Here is a 10,249-nt window from a genome sequence, read left to right as displayed (position 1 = left end):
TTCAAAAGCATTTAAAAAGCACGTCATTTTAGTTATTTATAGTGCTATTTTGTATCTCTCAATAAAAATTGGTTTAAAAAATAAAATGAATATTTTTGTGCGATGATGGTATACGAGTTTCGGAAAGGAACAAAAATGATGGATGCTCTCTGTCTCTCTCTCTCTCTCTCTCTCTCTCTCTCTCTCTCTCTCTCTCTCTCTCTATCCGTAAAAGACATTGGAAATTTTCCAAATGCACCACAAATGTTTCTTAAAAGTAGCATCTATTTTTGTTCCTCTCCCAAATTTACGTTAGACGTACATTAGAATTGCACATAAATATACTTTCTTTTTGACCTATATTTACTGACACAAAATAGCACAATAAACAACTCAACTTGTTAAATAATTCTCTACATCACTCTACCAATATATAGTATGTCGTTGTAATATCTGCTGGTGTTGACATTCTGTAATAATTGCAACGTCAATAAAAGCTATGACTTTTGTACTGCCCCAGTTTTTAATAAATACAAATGAATTTAGTTTTGACAGAAATCGATTCTAATTTCTCTCAAATCCTTCATGATTGAAGAGCGTGGTTTTCCATGCTCGTAAATGCTTTATGATATCATGGCTACTCTTTACCTTTACCGTTGCCTTTTGAGATATGATCAAATTATAATAAAATTAGATTAAAAATCTGATATATTTTAGATGGATTTGAACATTGATCTTTAACACAGAGAGTTGACGTGCAACTTTTATGCTATGATCACCACAAATTGCTTTTGCAATAAAGGTAAAATACAAAATTTATGATTTTACAAAATGGAATAATTTTATAATTCATTAACTATGTGAAAATCTGTAATAATTAAAATCCAATGTATAATTTATAAGAAATATGTTTTGATTATATACATTTCATTTTTCAATAACATCCATTGAATTGATCTGTCATATATATATCTCCATTGAAATTCAACATTTATGGATCACTCGAAATTTTAATTTCCATACAATCACGGAAATCAAGTAACGTTGATAATCCTAACTTAAGTGATTTCTTGGGTTAAACTCAAATAGCAAAATATCTATTTAACGTAATATTAAAAACAATAAAATACGTTATTATTTGGTGTTATTAATTGTACTATTTGAGACTCTGGCGTTCTCGAGAGGTAGAAATGACGGAATGTCACGTATTTTTGACGTCGATATATGACGTTACGTACCTATGACAAATCTACGTCGTTTTAAATGTCAGATTTGTCAGAGAAATGATAAATTCATGAAATAGACGATATCTTGCTTCGTAGGGGGATGTTTTCCTTCATTTTATTCCAAAATAAATATTAGGAAATTAATATTATTATTATCAATATAGACCCATATTCGGAATGTGCTTATAAAAATGTTAGCACGCTTTTTCATCATTCTTTCTTTATCGTTTATTAGACGTAAAAGAAGGACAGGCTGACAAAAAAGCGCGTTAACATCTTTATAAGCGCGTTCTGAATATATATTTATGTTAATATTTTGATAAATATTTAATATCAAGAAATACATTAAAGAACTTGTGTACTTCTCAACTTTTTATTCTTTAAGCTTCATGATGCAGAGTTAAAGAATAAAAAGAAGAGATAAAAATTATTATCTTTACAATAGCAAATCTGTTTGAAAAAGAATTATAACAGCTGGTTATAAATTTTTGCACACTACATACCTGCATTTCGAGAGTTTGATTCGTGTCAAACGAAACTTTTAACAGTTTCGCCGAAAGATGAAGCGCACGACGACACATTCAAACGCGCGTCACAGCGCTTCCATTGCGCTCGCAAACTTTGCCTTCGCGCGCGCTCTCTTATTTGGGAATCATGCGCGTGTGCACCTCGTACGCCGTTCATGAGTTGGTCCGCGAAGAGGCTAAGGGGAAGGGTGTGTTGAAAGGGCTGGTTTTGATTAGCTCTGTGTAGACAATACCCACCCTCTGATACCACTGTGATTCTCTCGCTTTCTCTATCTTCCTCTCTCTTCCGATCTCTTCCTCTTTCTCTCTATCTCAGCGCACTATTTCCATCGTCCCGGCCTCCCCCGTCCCCCTCGTCGCCCTCCGGCTGCGCCTTCTCCGCAGCGAACGCAGCAGCCACTTTGTACACCGACTGTTTTGTGTCTGACGAACAATGGACCTGCACCACTGACAGTGCACCACCACCACCATCACCGGCACCGACCGCCAGCACCGTCATCGCTGCCGCACGCATAGTGATGGCCTCGATCCAATTGGCAGAGTTCTGTTTCTCTACCGATTCGCGATAAAAGCGAGACTTGACGTGTACTGATAAGTATTAGGAATTTCTAATTATCTGTTTTTCGAAAATATTAAAGTAACGCAGCGATATATATATGAAAATATATATATGAAAACAACTCACGGGTAACTACTAATGTTTTATGTCAAATTAAGTAGCAAAAAATATGAGATGAGCTTAATGTAGTATAAGATCGATATACAACATTTAAAATGAATTATTACATTTGAACTTTATTTACCGAATTCGAATTATTTCAAGATTAGACGCATGCGTAGTATATTACAAAATACGTTATAAGAGAAAAGAGAAGTTGGTAGCGTTAAATACTGCATCGTTTTCGCAACTCGACACGTATCGCGATAACTTTCTTCACGTTGTGAGCAACGACGCTTGCAAACCAGTCTGAATGTTTCGGCAACTTCCCGAGGTCGTTTCCTTCCGGGAGTACGTTGCGCCAGGACGAAGATCTAATCGCGCTCGCAATGTTACACGACCGTATCGCGACATTATTGTGCGACGTTTTCGACGGCTGACGCTAAGTGTCGCAGGGGATATTGTATTTCAGGAATACATTGTGCTCTCTCACCGTGAAACTTGCCGCTCCAAGTTCGGCTATCAATGTACGCCTCGCGAATGTATTTACGCGGTAAATTCGCGCGGCTTGACACCCCTTCGTCGATTCGACGCTGACGTTGGTTCGAATTTATTTATGCGGGAAGCGAAGTCTTAAGTAAGTTATTCAGTTAGTCGATTGTTCGCGCTTTACATTGATTTTGCAGGCCTTGCCTTCGAGTCTTCGGGGTTTATGGGATATAGTTCGCTGACGGATTTGATTGCAAAGTCAATTGTTACGTTAGTCGATTGTTCTTCTTACGCAGCTTTTACACGCTATGTGTATTTAGCCGAAAGTAAAAATTTTTCTTTTGCACTTTCTCTCGCAAGAAAAGTGGCACGAGTCAAAATTTGTTCGAATTTTGTGCTGTGGGCGAATCGTGTTCTAAATACGGCCTTCAGTTAGGGAAAGTAAATACAAGTTGAATTCGAATAAAAAAATACGAAAGGACAAAAATAAAAGAGAGGATAGATTTTGTGGATTTAATGCAACACTATAAGAAAATTAACATTAATATTTTTCCAGAGAATTTAAAACAATTTGCGATTAACTCTAAATTAACTTGTGTTTAATTCTAGAACGGTACTGTGCCTAATTGGACATACACCTCCCTCCCTTTTTCAATATTTTATTTTTTCTACTCACTCTACACTAAAAAAAAAGTTTTTAACTTGACTAAATTTTTCAACTGGATTAATTTTAGAGTGGTATCGTATATATTGCATATAAATTTGACGTACAGCCTCCAAAATATATGATTCTATGTCACATTATTATGAGAAGACGTTGAATTATTCTATATATTAACCAAATGGATATTACTTATATTTTGTATTATTAAAAAAATGGAATTTGATATTACTTTATTCTTTCTTTTCTTCTGATTAATAACTAGATTACTTATGTGTGTAACGGTCTAGATCAGGGATTTCTCCAAGCTTATGTGAATCGCGAGTTATTTTTTAAAATCAAAAACGTCCTTGACCCATCTAGCTTTAGTGGAAATGGAAAGCACAGAGAATGTGATAAATTACCTACTTATACCATATTACTCTTTCTACTTTTCAATTCTTTATTGAATATAATTTTTTCTATTTATTTTTCTAATACATATAATGAAGTACGAAAATGTGAAGAAAGCTCCTATTTCCTATTTTTATTGATGACACATTTTTTATTTCTTTTTATTATGTTGATATCGACGCAAATTATTTTTATGTGCAAGAAATTTGGTAATTGTAGTTTATTTTGAAATTTTATTTAAATTTCATCTTGAAAAATTTTTTACATTTTACATTATGGAAAACTTTAGTCTAGGTTATAAATATTTAAAAAATAAATAATAAATTTTCAAAAATTATTAAAATTGATTAGAAATTTTAATTTTTGTAATATATCATTTTTTAGTTCTTTCTAAAATATCTGTGTTTTAAGTCTGGCAAAGCATGCGGCGCACAGTTTGGGGAATCATGGAAATGTTTGTAAATTTACTTAGAAAATTATTGAGCACAAAAATCTGCTTTAGACTGTGATTCTCGTTGTTCATATGTGTTGATAAATTAACATTAATATTTATAATTTTTAAGTTATCAATTTTATAAAAAAAAAATTAGATTATTATCTAGATTATAAATTGTGTCAGTAAAACAATGAAGTGTATGAAAATCTTGGGTTTTATTAATTAAAAGTGATCTGTTTCCTCTGACATAAAATCTATGAGTATCAATAGCAATACCGCATTTCATTTAATAATTTATATTATATATTAAATAAAATTAGATTACATCAAATAATTTATTTTTTTTCCGGTATGTATTCCATACTTATTTAAAATTTAATTTATCAAATATTATTTACTATGTTTAAGGAAAATTGTACCAATAAAAATTTTATACTATTATGAAAAAATATAAAAATAAAAAATAGATATTTTGTTATCCTATAGTTTATAACACAAAACATAGTGGTTAATAAAAAAAATTCAATTTATAAATATTTGGCCCAGCAAAAAAGTTTTCAGAGTAGAAAATGTCCGCAGTTGGAATATATTCCCTCATTCGTTCACGGGGGAAGTTCGATTGTTGCACATAATTGATTCTGCGTCGAAGCGTACTCTATTCGCGGAGTCTCCCTTTCCATGCGGAAATTAACACGAACTTGCGGAAAGTCGAGGTGCGAGTACACCCGAAGATCTCGTTGTGCAATTAAATTATGAGCACACAGCGTTGTCTACACCTGGAAAATCGCGTACCCATAAATTTACTACGTATTAAATCGAGCACTCCCTCACTTAAAATCGTAAAACTGTAAAACTTGGAAAAGCTGTATCTTGTATACATTTATTTGCAAATTGTTTTAAAACGAACCAAGGTTTTGTCTTTAACTTTCATAACGACTGAGGCGAAGGACATCGTTGAACGGTTAAGATAACACGATTGCGCTCATGAACAATGTAGATACGACGGCTAGTAATTTAGATAGACCGAAGTGGTTTACGTAGATCGGCATAACTTTAAATTAGGATGTCGCGTTAATGGGATTTCAAGCGTGGCCTCCTTTCCACGCGACCATTCATCCGCTGCGGTATATGTCAGCGACAGACGATCCACAAAATTATCAATACCGCTACGTTAAGTCTGCACGAATAAGCTCAAATGCACAAGCGTGTTGTAATCGCGCTGGACGCATAAAAATAGGTCAAACTGGAAATAGGTTTACGAACTAAATGATATCGGCATTCGCTAGCGTTGGATAAATTTTGAACGATCTAAATGACGATCAGCGATTATCCTATATTCGACTAATTCTGCATTGAATAAATTTATATTATCGTTATCTTTCAACGATTCTACAATAATTTAACTTGTTTTCGCAAAACAATAATCGCGCAGTCTCGTTTATCCGGCGGCCTCGATTTTCCTTCCGCTTGTGGCTTCACATACATAACTATTGCTCGTTACGCGTGCACATGCGACGCCGACCTGCCACATGTCCGTGCCACGAAGTATCGATATTAGCTGACCGATTTTCATTGGCGGCAAGAGAGCGGGAGTGCATTTGCTTGCTCGTCGCCGTCTTTCGCGTCGCGCATCTCAAACAGCCACTCTCATGGCATTTGCCACGCGCAAACGGTCGGAGTGGGCGATAGAGAGCCCCGAGACTCGCGAGGTGCGCAGCCCTCGTAACCGGTCTCGATTGGAAATTACTCCCTTTCATCCCTATTTACAGGGTGAAGGAGTAAGTAGAAAAGGCGCGGTCGCGTCGAGTATTGCCTGGCTCCACCGTGATGAATATATTCCCGAAGTACATGGCTCGTCAGCTAAAGCTGACACGTAGGTGCGAAGGAGATTGCAAGTGTCAATAATAAATATATCTCGAGGGAAAATGCCACTTTTTGAGATAATATTTGTCTCTCGGAGAAAATCGCGGAAATGAATATTCCGCCGCTACTTAATTAGTCCTTAAACATATCACTTCCGACGCCAATCGTAAACACATGAATCTGAGAGACTCGTGCAACTGTGACAAGTTATAACTTTGAAAATTAATAATAGATAAATAAGGCTCGTGTGAGTATAATTCAAAGGTATATAATAATCAAGCTTATGACCTGTGCTGGATGTTTTTTTTTCTAATGATCAATAATAACGTGAACCATATGTAACTAAAAACATACGTTTTGACTTTTAATAAACAGTCTTCTTCAGCGAACAAGAAATTAATTGAAATACAAAGTTGATATTTTTATTAACATTATCAATATACGCATAATATCAATGATGTGCGATTTGTTGCTTACATTTTTAAGTGGCAAAACATGTAACGATAATTTCTTTCAAAACGGCTTATAAGCTCGATTATTGTAATCATAACTTTGTTTCATATCAATATTGTTCAAAAACAATTTTTTAATGCAAGCTCAGAGTTTCAGAAATGTAACAGTAAAAATGGTATTGCTGAAAAATGATCTATTGTAAAGTTATTAACGAAAAACCATTAAGGGGAAATACTACAGGGATGGGAAAAAATCGGTTTTTTAATTTTATTTGAAAAAACAACTCTTGAAGAATATTTCTAAAATTTTTAATTGATTTAAATAAAAATAATGAGGTTGTCTATCAGTTATTTTAGTACTTTATTGGAAAGATGTTTAAACTTAGACGCATTTAAGTTTGAATATTATTTAATAAAAAATAAAATAACTGATATTTGATAACTTCAAATACTTTAAACGTGTTTTTCTCAAAATCACTTTTTTAATCTGGTTGAGACTATTTCTTAAAAATTACTGTACCGATTGTTTTTAACAGTATGTTTAAAAATATATTGTTTACCGTTTGATCGTATCTTTTTTTAAAATTTTAAACTGTTTTTATTTTATCGTTTAAAAACGAAATTTTTCCTGAAAATCGTAACTGTCAATTTTGAATAACCGCCATTTTATTAAAAATTATTTTTAAAAAACTGCGATCAAATAAAAGCCACATTATTTAATATTAAAATGACACCGAGATCATTTGTTTCAAATACACTGTAAAAGAATTCAGTAAATTTACATAATAGATATAAAAGTTACACGATTATTTCCGTAAATATAAAAAAAATCATGTAATTTTATAGAAATTATGTAATTCCACAAAAAAATATGTAGATTTACTTTTTGAGTAAATATATCTTATTTTATATAGAAAATTACGTATATAACAGAATATTTAAATATTATATATAGTTATCTAAGTTTTTGTAACATTACGTGATATAACGATGTTCCATATATCGCTGTGAAATATAATGCGATTAACGTTCACTGTGCATGCTTGAAAATTCTGATTACCTAGCATCACTATGTGTCCGTACAGGTGGTCAGAGTTTTCACGTCAGAGTTTTCTCACTAATTGTAAGTAGTCATTCTATTGTCTAAAATATGTATAATAGGGAGACAATATTTGAATTTGTATTATATGTAATACAATTGCAAAACGTATTGATTTTATCATTTTTATAACTTTTCATACATGTTGTAATTTAACTTCTGTCATTTGCTTAATTACAAATTACAAAATTAGTTTTACCCTTGTATATTGCAAATTTACAAATGCGTGGACATTTACAACTATTTAATAACTTTACACATATTATAGTGGGTAATTTTGAAAAAAATTTTTTATGGTGTATCGCAAGAAATGGAGATATGTTAATCGTGAAAGGCGGATATTCAAAACAGACTTTTTAATGTTTTATATTTTTGTGATAAATAAATATTTTTTTAACGGATTTTTTAATATATTGTATAAAATATAAACTTTTTATTTGTATTGTATTAAATATTCCACGTAAGTTATTAATGCGTAATTGCACGCCGAAGTCGACTCTACTTTTTCACTACCCGCTATTGTAGTGTCTCATAAATGAAGATAAAGATTTGTAAAAAATTCCATTTTTTTTTTTTAATTAAATTTTTGCAATAAAAAATTTTTAGGAACTTTTATTTATAATAGAGCATTTTAAAGCTAAAGAGTGATACTTTTAAGACAAAATTACAGCATTATTGTTTTTTGTAAAGTTATAATTATGTAACAAGGAAAATATGATGATAAAAAGTTTTACTTCCTTGCCGTCTGATTTCTAGTTGAACTTTGAAGCTGATAAACGTCGCGCGATCGAGTGGAGAGACTTCTAACTTCTCTCTTTCCGCTCTAAATCCGAACGTTCTGTCTCATTCCCTCTACACCTAGCGAGCGATCGAAATTTCGTAGAGGGTCGCCCAGATTCAGTGATGTGGTTAAATGAATTTATGATACGAATCAAAATGAGAAGAAATTTTGTCCATCGCAGAAATAAATTTAGAAAACCCATCGCGCATCTAATATGTACATAGATACGACGCGAGATCTAACGCGATATTATTTGTTATTCGCTTTGTTCAAAATTTAGTTTAACAAATACAGTTTTTATCGGTCAACGATATTTTCTGGCGAATATCGAATCATCCGCCAAAAAAAAAGATCTCAAAACGCTCGCACCCCTTCCGCCTTCCCTCCGTCCCGCCGCCGTCGTTCCTTTCACCACACGTTCTGCCACGGAGCGCAGGCATGCATTGGCCGACGCGATCGATTTGGATTTAATTAAAAAATGTTTAACAAGCGCGTCGTCTCCCCCGCCTCCTCAGGCCGCGTAAATATCCTCCGCGGCCGTGGCGGCCGCATTCCGTGGTTAATTTCCTTGACGTGCCGTCGGCCTGTTACGCCGAAATAAAGATAAAAACCGCGCCGCGTGTACGAGCCCGCGTGTGCCGAATAATTGCTCGCGATATTAAGAATCGCGTTGACGATCGCGTGATGTGATGAGGGAAGGTGCGCTCACTCGCTCGCTTGCTCGCTCGCTTCAATCCCCGCACGAACGTGCATTACATGTGTTGTGTTACGCAACATGATGCATTATCCGATAAGTGCAGCGGCGTCCTGAGAAGTGTTCCGCGCGTGCCTACCTCTACTAATCGGTACAAACTCTGGCACGAAATTCTGTACGCGCGTTTTTATTGCGTAAATGGGAGTAACAGGGTTATCCAAGACCGGGGCTGAAGTATTCCAATAGGTCGATGCACATTCATTCAGCTCTCCTTCGTTTAAATCGAGGATGAGAGGAGGTACGTGGGCCTCTCCGCGTGCAAGCGCGACAAAAAGTGGGGCACCGCACGATAATTTTTATCTCCGCAAACGAGCATTGCATGTCTGACTTTCGAAAGGAGAGGGATGCGTATAGATGTATGAGACTGTACGGTTGTAGTTGAACCGATAAACTGACCTCTGCCCGATGGGTAAACAAACATTTTAATACACCCCGCGACAATGTTTTCGTGGTAGACCGCTAATGCTTCCGCTCTGCGCCCACGAATGTCCGAGACGAATTAAATACACGTTGCGGAGAGATGAGAGAAAGAAAGGGAGAGAGAGAGAGCGGGAGAATACTGACGGGTTTTTGGGGTGAGCTACAGTATTGGATTTGTTCATACAGGCGTTCGTGAGCGCTGCGGCACGGCGCGCCCGGCAGGAGATCTGACTTCGCGTGGAATTTTTTAATTAGCAAAGGACCTGAAAAAAAATCCAATGCCGCGATAGCCCGTTACGAACGAGCGAATGAAGTCGTCGCTGCGCTATAAAGGTGCGCGCACATTGGAGATCCACTCGCGCTAACGCGACTGCCGATCTCCCCGATTTCATCTTCGATGGTATTTGAAAAGCGAGCGGGGAGAGGCTCGTTAATTAGTGGTTACGCTGTCACGGCCGAATGAAAAGATGTCGATGGTGACGATAATGATGATGATCTTGAAATTTTACAG

The sequence above is a fragment of the Solenopsis invicta genome, chromosome 9 (assembly GCF_016802725.1).
Source record: "Solenopsis invicta isolate M01_SB chromosome 9, UNIL_Sinv_3.0, whole genome shotgun sequence".
Lineage (NCBI taxonomy): Eukaryota > Metazoa > Arthropoda > Insecta > Hymenoptera > Formicidae > Solenopsis > Solenopsis invicta.
Note: the sequence above shows the minus strand (reverse complement) of the source record.